We start from the raw sequence: 15,289 nt of genomic DNA, 5'->3' as shown, positions 1-15,289 counted from the left end.
CACATACCTGTTAGCTCAGGTGAGTTTAAAAGGCTGCTGTTGATAACAAGGGCATTTGCTAAATAGATGGTGTGTGTGCAACAATATACTGAAAGGTCAATTATATTGTGCAGCTTATCTCACCACCTGTAGTTATTTAGGTGAAAGCTCCAAAATGCTTGCCTAATATGTCTGTTTATCCAAAAGGAAGTACAGAGGGAGAGCTAGATAGATAGCATTGCGTTACATTACATGGCAATGCAATGCACAGTTGCTGAAGTTGAACCAAAATGAGCTTGTCATCTGGCTTCTGCAACTTTGAACATGAAAAATCCAATGAGGAGAAGAAAAGCGAAGCCAAAGAGTCCATCCCAAAATCCGACAAACAAGCAAAATGAACAAAAAACATTGAATTCAATTCTTTCTGATTTTAGAAACTGCATTAAAGAAGGGGTGCACCGGTCCTGGAGATACTGCAATACCAGGTCAATGCGTGGAGTGGACAGAGCAAGCTCTTTTTCCATCTCCCTGTTCTAAAAATCCATTTAATATATGGTCCCCAGATAGGGGACGTATCAGATATTAAACTGATAAGAACAGATACTACACTTGATCTTAGCCAAAAGGCCGAGAAGCGATAACCAGAATTGGTTTCGAACTACGGAGCCACCTAAGGATCCTGAAAAGTCCATTTGTGGAGATGAGCTCCTGGACTCCCGTTAAGAAGACATGTTGTCAACCTCTAGATCCCTTACATGCCTGCACTTTTCGGCTTGCTGCTGCTGCAATCCACGCGTTTTAGATCTGCATAACTCCACCTCTTTAAACACAGCACCCTCACCCCCTGCTGTTCCCACCCGCCTCAACACCGTTGGAAGGGAGGAGAACCAATTAAGGCGGGGGGTGGGGTGGAACGAGCAGCTGTCTACCCTTAGCAGGAGGGCTGCTGATTACTTACCTCTCCTGCTGCTGCTGGCTGTCCAGCAGCAGACTGAAGGTGGCTGCTGCTGTGCGCAGGTATATAAAGGCTCAGAGCCTATTATGACACGCGCAGCCAGCGTTCCATTGCCACATTCCATCTACTGCAGGCAGGATACCTGGCTGGCTGAATGTCACTGAGAAGCTCACAGAGACCGCCATAAGCAACAGTTTAACAGAATGCCACAGACTAATCAACCCAACTTTTTGGGTTGGGTTCTCTTTTATAGTCTGCAGGCATTAAATGAAAGAAGTCAGTGTTCCAGCAGAGGGAGACAACGTTTCAGAAAAGGCATTGTAGCAAACCAAAAAAGAAATTTTAAGCGCAGCAGAGTAACCAGCGCACATACCTGTTAGCTCAGGTGAGTTTAAAAGGCTGCTGTTGATAACAAGGGCATTTGCTAAATAGATGGTGTGTGTGCAACAATATACTGAAAGGTCAATTATATTGTGCAGCTTATCTCACCACCTGTAGTTATTTAGGTGAAAGCTCCAAAATGCTTGCCTAATATGTCTGTTTATCCAAAAGGAAGTACAGAGGGAGAGCTAGATAGATAGCATTGCGTTACATTACATGGCAATGCAATGCACAGTTGCTGAAGTTGAACCAAAATGAGCTTGTCATCTGGCTTCTGCAACTTTGAACATGAAAAATCCAATGAGGAGAAGAAAAGCGAAGCCAAAGAGTCCATCCCAAAATCCGACAAACAAGCAAAATGAACAAAAAACATTGAATTCAATTCTTTCTGATTTTAGAAACTGCATTAAAGAAGGGGTGCACCGGTCCTGGAGATACTGCAATACCAGGTCAATGCGTGGAGTGGACAGAGCAAGCTCTTTTTCCATCTCCCAGTTCTAAAAATCCATTTAATATATGGTCCCCAGATAGGGGACGTATCAGATATTAAACTGATAAGAACAGATTTTTTTTTAATTTGGCTATCCCCTGCAGAGGGATAAAACCGTTTATTAAAACTTTAACAAATTACAAGCATAATTACACAAATACCAAACGTTAAAAGACAAATGAAATTTACAAAACAAAAAAATACAAAGATTTTAAATAATTAGGTTCCATTGGTCAACAAGCCATTTTTTGGAAATATGTACATTCTTCTTTTTGTCAATTAAATAATAAGTATACATTTCACATAAACATAAACTTAAAACATCATTCACTGATAAAACATCTTGTTTAAAAATAGCAATGTTGCGCGCTTTCCAGAGAGATGACTTGGCGCAGTTCACTGTCTTCCAAGCCATTGTGTACTGGTCCATTGTGGGGCATTCCATAAGTCCGTATAGCACAGTTTTATATGTAAAGTCCTTGAGGTCTGCCACCCTTTCCAGTAGGGGGAGCAGTCTTCTCCAGAAATCCTTTGCAAAATTACATGTCCATAATAGATGTTCCACCGTTTCCTCGTCTTGGCATCCGGCTCTTGGGCAGATGGCAGACCTCACAAATCCTCTTCTGTATTGGAATGCCCGGCAAGGAAGACAGCGGTGCATGCAACTCCAAGCCAGATCTCTCTGTTCATTAAAAAGATAAAAAACGTTAATCATTTTCCAGATAGACATAGATTTGTCATCATCATATCTGTCAACATTACATATTTCCTCACTTTTACGTATTTCTTTAATTAGTTTCTTACTATTTCTTAATTCCTCTATTTTCTTAGTCCCTAAATTAAAATCGGACACTATTTTCCTTAAAATCTCATAATGCGTCGACAAATTAAAAGCATGGGGCACAGATATATTAACTTCATACCATCCAAACTTTCTCATAAAAAATCCTGTATTAAAACGCATAAAAAAGGACCAATAGTGATTCTTAAAAAGGGCATTAAAACAGTAAACGAACAGATGGATTAAAAGAAACCTATTAAAATCTGGAAAATCTTTACCACCTTTTACTTTTGATTTCATCACGATTTCTCTTTTCAGCTTTTCCATTTTTGAGTTCCAAAAGAAGGTAAAACAGGTTTTGGTTATCTTTTTTAAAACATTAACAGGCGGGGGGAAAACCATGCTAAGATACAATAAAAGAGGTAAAATCACCATCTTTAAAACCAATACTTTACCCTCCATTGTAAGTCTCCTCATGTTCCACATACATATTTTCGTATTTACTTTCTGTGTAACTGTTTCCCAACTATTATAACCATCATTATTTTCAGTGAATGATATACCTAAAATGGAAATGGATTCGGAGACATTAATTGGTACATCACGTAAAATCATCCCCCCAACACTTAAAATGTTACACTTATTAAAATTGATTTTAAAACCAGAAGCTAGACAAAAGGATTGCACTTGATGGAGAGTGGCCGTAAGTGATGGTGCATCTGTACACAAGACCGCCACGTCATCCATGTAGCCTACAACCTTGGCCTCCAAACCACCGCTTCCAGGCAGAGGGACACCGCATATCTGTTTATTTTGGCGTATTGCACATAACATTGGTTCCAGTGCACAGATAAACAGTATTGGGGACAGAGGGCATCCCTGTTTCACCCCTGACCGTAAAAATACCTCTTGTGTCTTAAAACCATTCACTAAAATCTTACTTGTACAATCCTTGTAAAATGCTTTAAGCGATAGTAAAAACCCTTCTGGTATGCCCATTTTCTCTAAAACTTTAAAAAGATAAAAGTGTGAGACACGGTCAAATGCTTTTTCAAAATCAATAGATAAAATCGCCATTTTCCCCTTTCTGTCTTTCACATCCTCAATACAGTCTTTCACTAAATTCAGATTGTCCCATATACTGCGCCCCGGCACCCCACACACTTGATTAGAATGAATAACTTTGCTGATGACTTCTTTTAGACGATTTGCACAAATTTTAGCCATTATTTTATAGTCACAATTTAAAAGTGTTATTGGTCTCCAGTTTTCTAATTTTGATTTATCACCTTTTTTGTATAGGAGGGAGACTTCACCTTTCTTCCAGGAATTTAATAAAACCTTATTATTAAAAACCTCAGTAAACTAATAAAACAAATCATCTTTTAAAATATCATAAAAACATACATAAAATTCTATTGGGATGCCATCAGGACCAGGGACCTTTCCAGTTTTAAAACTTTTAATAGTTTTTAACATTTCTTGTTCCGTTAAAACTTGGGATAAAAACTCTTGGGATGCGGGATCTAAAACAGCTGTTAGTCCTTGCAGCGAATCATCCATTAATTTATTATCTATATTTTTTCCATTAAAAAGATTAGAAAAAAAAACCTCAACTTTACCCAGCATATTTTTTATATTATTCTCACCATCTATATGGTCAATTATCACTTTTTCTTTTTTATTTTTCCTAAAAAAATATCTGGAACACTTTTCATTTTCTTCTATATGTTGTACTCTAGAACGAAAAATTATCTCTTTTCCTTTTTGTTCTAGCCATTTTGAAATCTCTTCTTTTAAGTTTGAAATATCAAGTTGTACATCTATCCCATTGTCTCTGAGCTTAAATAATGTTTGTAGGCGGGTATTTAAAATTCTATATTCTTCATATTTTTCTTTGGCTCTACATATACTCTTTTTAATAAAAAAGTCTTTTATTTTTACTTTCATTCTATCCCACCATACACTCATAGTCTCATTTGTTTTTTTCCCTTTTCTACATTTCCTATAAAACTCAATAAAATCTGATAAAATCTGCGGGTCGGTTAAAAGGGATACGTTCATTTTCCAGCTTTTCTTACCACATTTTTTGTTGTCATTTACTTTTATGGTAAAGGATAAAAGTTTATGGTCTGAAAATATATTAGTTAAAACTTCACATTTGGCAGGTATTTTTTTATCTGAACCAAAAATAAAATCAATCCTAGAGCTACAATTAGCATTGCTCCAAGTGAAACCGGCGTCCTCTGGGCTGTCACTATGACACTCTTTATATATGTCTATCAATTTAGCATCTTTGACTATATCATGTAGCATACCTGAGGTTTTATCGTAGTTCCTGCTTACAGAGCTGGAGCGCCGGTTTTCACCTTTTAAAACACAATTAAAATCCCCTGCTAAGATAAAAGGTTCAGAGTTATTAATAAATAATGGTAAAAGATCAAGCATTTCGGCTCTTTCATTTTTCTCTGGGGATCCATAAAAATTTAAAAACTGCCATCTAATACCATCAATAAAAGCTTTCACTAATAAAATACGACCTGGTAAAATTTCCTGAATAAAATCAATTAAAACGTTCCCTTTAAAAAGTATGGCTACACCCGCTGATCCTGCAGCATTCGATCCGGACCAGACAGATGGCCCACACTTCCACTCATCTTTATATTTTTGATATGACATTTCATGTGGGATATTACATTCTTGCAGAAAAAATACAGATGCAGTAAAACACGTAAAAAAATTAAAAAGAGCAGTTCTTCTCGTGTTAGATTTTATGCCTCTCACGTTGAGGGAAATACCTTTGAGTTCAGCCATCATTAGAAAATGTAGAAATTTTACTTAGGTAACTAAGAGCAACGGATTTACCTGTCCGATGAACCTGATCAGACCACTGGGCTTGCGCCTCCCTCCTCATCTGATAGTATCGTCACGAGAGTCTCCGTGGAGGAGGAAAGATTACCACATTTATATAAACCCGACGCTACACTGGCATAGCTCGGAGGGCTGGCTGGCAGAACCCGCTGGGTCTCCATTGGCTGGCCATGCAGTTCCTCATCAGGTGGGTCCCCGAGGGGTTCCGCCGCCCCTGTTTGACCTGTAGAAGGTCGTCCTATAGGAGGAGGTTGCGCACAAGGCAGAGCCTCTGACTCTTCAGAGGCAGCAAGATCCCGGTCCCCACCTGTAGCAGCGGAGACCGAAACCCCTGAGGGTCCAGCGTCCACGTCCCCTTCTGAAGAAGTGTCCATCTGTTCACCTCCTGCTGCCTCCTCCGAACCACCCTTTTTCTTTTTCTTAGGACCCACCTTTATCCACTCAGCGCCCTCAGCACTAGGAGACCCAGACTGGGCATGGGCTTCTGTGTCGGCCTTTTGCCGGTCCCTTTTGACCTTACCAGTAGTGCCCTTCTGCTCCTTCTCAGCCCTCCTTTTGGACTCCCGCAGGTCCTGCAGCCAGGTTTTGGGATTTGGTATTTTATCTGTCATAGACTCTGGAGACACTTCACTATTTGGTACGCCCTTATTGTCTCCAGAGGCTCCAGGTTGTTGTTCCTCCTCCTGAGGGGTGGTCTGATCTTTTGGTCCTTGGTCGGACGTCTTGGACTTCCCCTTTTGCTCATCTTCCCGAAATCTGTGAGGACAAGAAAAATAAAAGTGACCTGGAGTCTGGCAAAAACTGCATTTCTTTTCCTTAGGGCATTCTTTGGTCTCATGTTCTTCACTAGCACAATTTCTACATGATACATGACAGTTTTCTTTTGAATGACCATAGCGCCCACAATTTCTGCAATATACTGGCATCCCAGAAAAGAAGAAATCCCCATTTGTTTGCCCAATTTTGAAACGGGCAGGGGGGAGCCGTATACCACCTGGTGTATTTGGATCTCTTGTACACTTCACAAGGAATTTCCACTTAGATGTCCATATGTTATATTCGTTTAATATCTTCCCAATACATTTAACACTTTTAAAATAAATTGCTAGAAATGACATTACTTCTGGAGCAGAAACAAAGGGCGAAAATATTTTTACAATAACCAGTCTTACCTCATCCAGGACGTGCTCAATAATTTGTATCCCGTTCAAAACAGGACTATTTTCAACTTTTTTTAACTTTTCTAGTACATCTCTAAAAATACCTTCTCCGGTGAATGTGATGTCATAGTCACCTCTTCTGGGATAATCCTGGATGGAGAGAATTTCATTCCTTTGTACGCCAAGAAGGTTCCTGAGCACGTCCTGGACTACATACCCTAATTTCCTCATATCCGAGCCACCCGCCGTGAAGTGAACTCGGATAGAGTTTTTTAGCCTCGCATAAAGAGGCACGAGGTTAGGGTCAACCTCCATGGAAAAAGGCAACAAGGTTGCAAATTGCAGCCGCTTGCAATCTGCGCTCCCAGTGTTCTTGCAGCGAAAAACACCTGGAAGCTGGGGGATCGCAACTCGTTACCCTGGGACTAAGCCCTCTCCCTAATAGCAGCAAGCAGGTTAAGTCCACCAAAGTGGACGATCCTGCCAGGCCAAGGAGAGGGGTACCCGAGTGCCCTTCAACCACAATCTCCTGCAATAAAGCACTTGATCGTAGCCAAAAGGCCGAGAAGCGATAACCAGAATTGGTTTCGAACTACGGAGCCACCTAAGGATCCTGAAAAGTCCATTTGTGGAGATGAGCTCCTGGACTCCCGTTAAGAAGACATGTTGTCAACCTCTAGATCCCTTACATGCCTGCACTTTTCGGCTTGCTGCTGCTGCAATCCACGCGTTTTAGATCTGCATAACTCCACCTCTTTAAACACAGCACCCTCACCCCCTGCTGTTCCCACCCGCCTCAACACCGTTGGAAGGGAGGAGAACCAATTAAGGCGGGGGGTGGGGTGGAACGAGCAGCTGTCTACCCTTAGCAGGAGGGCTGCTGATTACTTACCTCTCCTGCTGCTGCTGGCTGTCCAGCAGCAGACTGAAGGTGGCTGCTGCTGTGCGCAGGTATATAAAGGCTCAGAGCCTATTATGACACGCGCAGCCAGCGTTCCATTGCCACATTCCATCTACTGCAGGCAGGATACCTGGCTGGCTGAATGTCACTGAGAAGCTCACAGAGACCGCCATAAGCAACAGTTTAACAGAATGCCACAGACTAATCAACCCAACTTTTTGGGTTGGGTTCTCTTTTATAGTCTGCAGGCATTAAATGAAAGAAGTCAGTGTTCCAGCAGAGGGAGACAACGTTTCAGAAAAGGCATTGTAGCAAACCAAAAAAGAAATTTTAAGCGCAGCAGAGTAACCAGCGCACATACCTGTTAGCTCAGGTGAGTTTAAAAGGCTGCTGTTGATAACAAGGGCATTTGCTAAATAGATGGTGTGTGTGCAACAATATACTGAAAGGTCAATTATATTGTGCAGCTTATCTCACCACCTGTAGTTATTTAGGTGAAAGCTCCAAAATGCTTGCCTAATATGTCTGTTTATCCAAAAGGAAGTATAGAGGGAGAGCTAGATAGATAGCATTGCATTACATTAAATGGCAATGCAATGCACAGTTGCTGAAGTTGAACCAAAATGAGCTTGTCATCTGGCTTCTGCAACTTTTAACATGAAAAATCCAATGAGGAGAAGAAAAGCAAAGCCAAAGAGTCCATCCCAAAATCCGACAAACAAGCCAAATGAACAAAAAGCATTGAATTCAATTCTTTCTGATTTTAGAAACTGCATTAAAGAAGGGGTGCACCGGTCCTGGAGATACTGCAATACCAGGTCAATGCGTGGAGTGGACAGAGCAAGCTCTTTTTCCATCTCCCTGTTCTAAAAATCCATTTAATATATGGTCCCCAGATAGGGGACGTATCAGATATTAAACTGATAAGAACAGATTTTTTTTTTTTAATTTGGCTATCCCCTCACAGGGATAAAACCAGTTTTATTTAAAAATTACACAGATGTACAGAAATAAAAGCAACATTTTACATCATTACAAATTTTTATACATTGTCTCGAAACATACGAGACTTAAAAACATAAATTATTCAAATAGGATAAAAATTTGCATATATTCAAATTAATAAAATGTTACAAAAATTCAAAATGTGTTCCATACATTGACATCCCATTTTAGGGAGATATTTGGATTATTTTTTTTATCTAATAAAAAATATACATACATTTCACTTAAACAAAAACTAAAAACATCATTTAAAGACAATTCATCATGATTAAAAATTAAAATATTTCGGGCTTTCCAGAGAGCTATTTTGGCGCAATTTATTGTCTTCCATGCCATAATTTTTTGGTCTTCTGTTGGGCATTCCATAAGTCCATAAAGTATTGTGGCGTAGTTAAAGTCTTTGAGGTCTGCCACTTTTTCCATCAGAGGGAGCAATTTTCTCCAGAACGCTTTTGCAAAAGGACAAGTCCATAGTAGATGTTTCACTGATTCCTCCTCTTGACATCCGCTTCTTGGGCAAATGGCAGACCTCACGAGTCCTCTTCTATGTTGGAATGCCCGGCACGGAAGACATTGGTGTGCGCAGCTCCAAGCCAAATCTTTCTGTATATTAAAAAGATATTTTGCATTAATGACTTTCCATATATTCAATATTTGTTCATCATCATAGCGCTCAATGTTACATAACTCTTCATTTTTACAAAGACTTTTAATTAATTTCTTACTATTTTGTAGATCTCCCGCTTCTTTACCCCCTAAATTAAAATGAATCACTATTTTTTCTAAAATTAAATAATGCGTTGGCAGTTTAAAAGCATATGGAGATGATAAAACCGTTTCAAACCACCCAAACTTTCTCATAAAAAAACCAGTGTTATAACGCATAAAAAAGGACCAATAGTGATTTTTAAAAAGGGCATTAAAACAGAAGCAAAAAAATTTAATTAAAAGGAACCTACTAAAATCTGGAAAGTCTTTCCCACCTTTGAGCTTTGGTTTTGTTACAATTTCTCTTTTTAATTTCTCCATCTTAGAACTCCAGAAAAAAGTAAAACATGCTTTAGTGATCTTTTTTAAAATATTTACAGGGGGAGGGAAAACCAAACTCAAATACAATAAAAGAGGCAAAATGACCATTTTTATAATTAATACTTTACCCTCCATCGTTAATTTTCTCATATTCCACATACATATTTTCGTATTCACTTTCTGAGCTACCGCCTCCCAGTTATTTAGACCATTATTGGATTCACAGAAAGAAATACCTAAAATATTAATAGAGTCAGTTATTGGAATAAAAACATCGTGTAAAATCATCTCCCCAATATTTAAAATACTACTCTTATTAAAATTAACCTTAAAACCAGAAGCTGTACAAAAGGATTGGATCTGTTTGAGTGAGTTTTGTAGTGATGGTGCATCTCGGCAAAGGATCGCCACATCGTCCATGTAACCCACCACTTTTGCTTCTGTTCCTTTGCTTCCAGGTAGAGGGATACCACATATTTGTCTATCTCTACGGATTGCACATAAAAGTGGCTCAAGAGCACAAATAAAAAGTAGTGGGGACAGGGGGCACCCCTGTTTTACCCCTGATTTTAAAAAAACATCTTGTGTCTTAAAACCATTTACTAAAATCTTACTTGTGCAGTCCTTATAAAACGCTTTAAGAGATAATAAAAACCTTTCTGGTATGCCCATTTTTTCTAAAACCTTAAAAAGATAAAAATGAGAAATCTGATCAAAAGCTTTTTCGAAGTCAATTGATAAAATTGCCATCTTTCCTTTTCTGTTTTTAATGTCTTCAATACAGTCTTTAACAAGGTTTAGATTGTCCCAGATACTGCGCTCAGGCACACCACATACTTGGTTTGAGTGGATTATTTTTCCTATAATTTTTTTTAAGGCGGTTTGCACAAATTTTTGCCATTATTTTATAGTCACAGTTTAGTAGGGTTATAGGTCTCCAGTTTTTTAAGTCTGTCTTATCACCTTTCTTATATAATAATGAGACCTCCCCTTTTTTCCAGGATTTTAATAAAACCTTATCATTAAAAACTTCAGTAAAAACATAAAACAGATCCTCTTTTAAAATATCATAAAATTTTACATAAAACTCTATAGGAATACCGTCTGATCCAGGGACTTTTCCAATTTTAAAACTTTTTATGGTTTGTAAAATTTCTTCTCCTGTTATGTTTTGTGATAAAAACTCTTGGGAGGCGGTATCTAAAACAGATGTTATTTTTTCTAGAGAATTTTGCATTATATTTTCATCTATTCTTTTATCATTAAAAAGATTAAAATAGTAACCATGTACCTTTTCCAAAATTTTTCCCATATTTTTCTCTCCATCTATATCTTCAATTACTGTTTTTTTCTCTCTAATTTTTTAAAAAAAATATCTAGAACATTTTTCGTCTTCCTCCACGTGTTTTATTCTGGAGCGGAAAATGAGCTCTTTCCCTTTTTGTTCTAGTGATTTTGTTATTTCTTCTTTCAGTATTTTAATATCTTTTTCTACTTCTAGACCATTTTCTCTAAGTTTATATAAGGTCTGTAACCGGGTATTTAAATTATTATATAATTCTAGCTTTTCTTTTGCTTTATATATGCTTTTCTTAATAAAAAAATCTTTTATTTTTTTTTTCATTTTATCCCACCAGGCACTTATAGGGACATTTACATCTTTCTTCCTCCTGCAGTTTTTATAAAATTCAATAAAATCCGATAAAATCTTAGAATCATTTAAAAGGGATACATTCATTTTCCAAGTTTTTTTCCCACATTTTTTATTAGCATTAATTTTTACACTAAAAGATAAAAATTTATGATCTGAGAAGATATTATCGTGGGTTTCACATTTATCAGGTAAAATTTGTTCTGAACCGAATATAAAATCTATTCTTGAACTGCAATTTAAATTGCTCCAGGTAAAGCCGGCCTCTACTGAACTAGTCTTGTTGCATTCTTTATAAATATCAACAAGTCTAAAATCACTTAAAATATTACTTAACATACCGGAAGTTTTGTCATAGTTTCTACTTACGGCTGTAGAGCGCCGACTTTCACCCTTTAAAATACAATTAAAATCACCTGCCAAGATAAAAGGTTCAGAGGTATTAATAAATAATGGTAAAATCTCTAACATGTCAGCTCTTTCATTTTTATCTGGGGACCCATAAAAATTTAAAAATTGCCATTTTACACCATTAATAAAAGCTTTAACTAATAACATACGACCTGGTAAAATCTCTTGGATAAAATCAATTTGAACGTTTCCCTTAAAAAGTATAGCTATCCCTGCTGATCCGGTAACATTTGACCCGGACCACACTGATGGGCCACATTTCCAATCCTCTTTGTATTTTTTGTAGGATACTGTGTGCGGGATATTGCATTCCTGTAAAAAGAAGACGGAAGCCGTAAGACAAGTTAAAAAATTAAATAATGTTACTCTTCTGGTTTTTGATTTTAGACCCCTCACATTGAGGGAAATGCCCTTAAGTTCTGCCATTGGAGGAAAGTAAAAAAATTATATAAAACAGAAATACGGAACTTACTTCCTATCCGCTGAACCGGCCAGACCACTTACGCTCGAGCTACTTCCCTCGTCCGAATTTATCGTAAGTAAGGACTCCATGGAGGAGGAACTTGACTCACCAAGACAATGACCCAACGCTACATGTGAGTAGCTTGGGAGACAACTAAGAGGAACAGCACCCTGGGTCTCCATGGGCTGGCCATTCAGATCCTTATCAGGTGGGTCCCCAGGTGGCTCCCCTGCACCCAGGGGAGGCCGACACACAGGGGAAGGTTGGGTACAAGGCAATGTACCCGAGCTCACGGAGCTGGCAAGGCCTGGCTCCCCACCGGGGTCAGCAGGGTCCGGGACTTTTGGGGGACCAACGTCCACCTCCCCACCAGGAGATGTGTCCATCTGATCCCCATCAGCCGCTCCATTCGAACCATCTTTCTTCCCTCTTTTCTTTTTATGGGGACCCACCGTAGTCCAGTTAGCCTCAGACTCAGGCCCAGGAAACCCAGTTTTTGCCTCGGGCTCGGTGTCAACCTTCTGCCGGTCTCTTTTGGTTTTACCGATCATGCCCTTTTGTTCCTTTTCTGCCTTTCTTTTAGCCTCCCTGTTGTCTTGGTGCCAACTTTTCCTCACTGCTTGGGAGTTACCCTTCATTACCTCTGAGCTTTCCTCATCACTCGAATCGCCCTCTTTGCTCGCTGAGGCTCCAGGTTGTTGTTCCTCCTCCTGAGGGGTGGTCTGACCTGTTGGTTCATTTTCGGATGTCCTGGCCTTTTCCTTCCGTCTCTGTTCGGCCTCCCAGAACCTATGTGGGCATGAAAAATAAAAATGACCAGGTTTTTGGCAGAAATTACATTTTTTATCATGAGGACATTCTTTGGTGTCATGTTCTGTACTAGCACAGTTTCTACAGGTTGCCTCACAGTCATCCTTAAAATGGCCATATTTTCCACAGTTTCTACAAAAGGGTGGCATACCAGAAAAAAAGAAGTCTCCATTTGAGGAACCTATTTTAAAACGTGCAGGAGGGAGTTTCACACCGCCTGGGAAATTAGGGTCTCTTTCACATGTTACTAGAAATTTCCATTTGGACGTCCATATGTGAAACTCATTAAGTACTTTCCCTATACATTTTACACTTTTAAAGTACATTGAAAGAAAACATGTTAGTTCCACTGAAGTAACGAAAGGAGAAAATACTTTAAGGATTACCATTTTTACCTCATCCAGGACGAGCTCGATAACTTGTATTCCTTTTAGAATAGGATTGTTTTTTGCCTTTCTGGCTCTTACCAGGACATCCTGAAAAATGCCTTCCCCGGTGAAGGTGATGTCATAATCGCCACGCCTCGGATAATCCTGGATAGAGAGAATCTCGTTCTTCTGCACATGAAAGAGCCCTTCAAGCACGTCCTGGACTACGTACCGCAATTTCCTTTCATCACTTCCGCCCTCTGTGAAATGAATACGGATAGTGTTTTTAAGCCTCGCATAGTGAGGCACGAGGTTGGGGTCAACCTCCATGGTAACGCAACAAGAAAAAGCAAATCGCAAACCGCTTGCAATCTGCGCATTTCAGAGTTCTGTAAACAGAAACACCTGAGAGGCTGGGGGGGATCGCAACCCGTTACCCTGGGACTAAGCCCTCTCCCAATAGCAGCAGGCAGGGGAGCCCACCGAAGTGGGTCACACTGCAAGGACGAGGAGAGGGGTACCCGAGTACCTTCTGGACCACAGTCGCCTGTACAAGACACTTGACCGCAGCCAAAAGGCCGAGAAGCGATAACCAGAATTGGTTTTGAACTACGGAGCCACCTAAGGATCCTGAATAGTCCATTTGTGGAGATGAGCTCCTGGACTCCCGTTAAGAAGACATGTTGTCAACCTCTAGATCCCTTACATGCCTGCACTTTTCGGCTTGCTGCTGCTGCAATCCACGCGTTTTAGATCTGCATAACTCCACCTCTTTAAACACAGCACCCTCACCCCCTGCTGTTCCCACCCGCCTCAACACCGTTGGAAGGGAGGAGAACCAATTAAGGCGGGGGGTGGGGTGGAACGAGCAGCTGTCTACCCTTAGCAGGAGGGCTGCTGATTACTTACCTCTCCTGCTGCTGCTGGCTGTCCAGCAGCAGACTGAAGGTGGCTGCTGCTGTGCGCAGGTATATAAAGGCTCAGAGCCTATTATGACACGCGCAGCCAGCGTTCCATTGCCACATTCCATCTACTGCAGGCAGGATACCTGGCTGGCTGAATGTCACTGAGAAGCTCACAGAGACCGCCATAAGCAACAGTTTAACAGAATGCCACAGACTAATCAACCCAACTTTTTGGGTTGGGTTCTCTTTTATAGTTTGCAGGCATTAAATGAAAGAAGTCAGTGTTCCAGCAGAGGGAGACAACGTTTCAGAAAAGGCATTGTAGCAAACCAAAAAAGAAATTTTAAGCGCAGCAGAGTAACCAGCGCACATACCTGTTAGCTCAGGTGAGTTTAAAAGGCTGCTGTTGATAACAAGGGCATTTGCTAAATAGATGGTGTGTGTGCAACAATATACTGAAAGGTCAATTATATTTTGCAGCTTATCTCACCACCTGTAGTTATTTAGGTGAAAGCTCCAAAATGCTTGCCTAATATGTCTGTTTATCCAAAAGGAAGTACAGAGGGAGAGCTAGATAGATAGCATTGCGTTACATTACATGGCAATGCAATGCACAGTTGCTGAAGTTGAACCAAAATGAGCTTGTCATCTGGCTTCTGCAACTTTGAACATGAAAAATCCAATGAGGAGAAGAAAAGCGAAGCCAAAGAGTCCATCCCAAAATCCGACAAGCAAAATGAACAAAAAACATTGAATTCAATTCTTTCTGATTTTAGAAACTGCATTAAAGAAGGGGTGCACCGGTCCTGGAGATACTGCAATACCAGGTCAATGCGTGGAGTGGACAGAGCAAGCTCTTTTTCCATCTCCCTGTTCTAAAAATCCATTTAATATATGGTCCCCAGATAGGGGACGTATCAGATATTAAACTGATAAGAACAGATTTTTTGATTGAAGCTGCATCCAAGGCACTGAAAAATGTGACCGAAGTCACACCAAAACAGCGCACGAGGTGAGGATTCATGTGGACCCTTCCCGGAGGAGAGGGTTCCCAATAAACCATCCCCATCCCTCCGAGCCAGAAGGCCACAGCGAGGGTCAGGGATCTCCGATGCTCTCCCTAGCCGAA

The 15,289-nt window shown here is 40.0% G+C and overlaps 4 non-coding genes across 4 annotated transcripts; all 4 read right to left on the bottom strand.

Moving 5' to 3' along the window:
* Nucleotides 1-427: 427 nt before the first annotated feature.
* LOC141181169 (U2 spliceosomal RNA) lies at nucleotides 428-618 on the bottom strand. Its single transcript, XR_012256771.1, has one exon. It is a non-coding gene; the product is annotated as a U2 spliceosomal RNA (small nuclear RNA).
* A 1,109-nt stretch (nucleotides 619-1,727) lies between these two features.
* Nucleotides 1,728-1,915, bottom strand: LOC141181960 (U2 spliceosomal RNA). Its single transcript, XR_012257475.1, has one exon. It is a non-coding gene; the product is annotated as a U2 spliceosomal RNA (small nuclear RNA).
* A 6,384-nt stretch (nucleotides 1,916-8,299) lies between these two features.
* On the bottom strand, nucleotides 8,300-8,489 carry LOC141181985 (U2 spliceosomal RNA). Its single transcript, XR_012257491.1, has one exon. It is a non-coding gene; the product is annotated as a U2 spliceosomal RNA (small nuclear RNA).
* Nucleotides 8,490-14,950: 6,461 nt separating this feature from the next.
* On the bottom strand, nucleotides 14,951-15,132 carry LOC141181891 (U2 spliceosomal RNA). The gene has a single exon (XR_012257423.1). It is a non-coding gene; the product is annotated as a U2 spliceosomal RNA (small nuclear RNA).
* Nucleotides 15,133-15,289: the final 157 nt, after the last annotated feature.

This window comes from Phyllobates terribilis, unplaced genomic scaffold, assembly GCF_046119375.1.
Source record: "Phyllobates terribilis strain yellow unplaced genomic scaffold, ASM4611937v1 Scaffold_34__1_contigs__length_13252353, whole genome shotgun sequence".
In the NCBI taxonomy this organism is placed as follows: domain Eukaryota; kingdom Metazoa; phylum Chordata; class Amphibia; order Anura; family Dendrobatidae; genus Phyllobates; species Phyllobates terribilis.
This window is presented reverse-complemented; position numbering and strand designations above follow the sequence as displayed.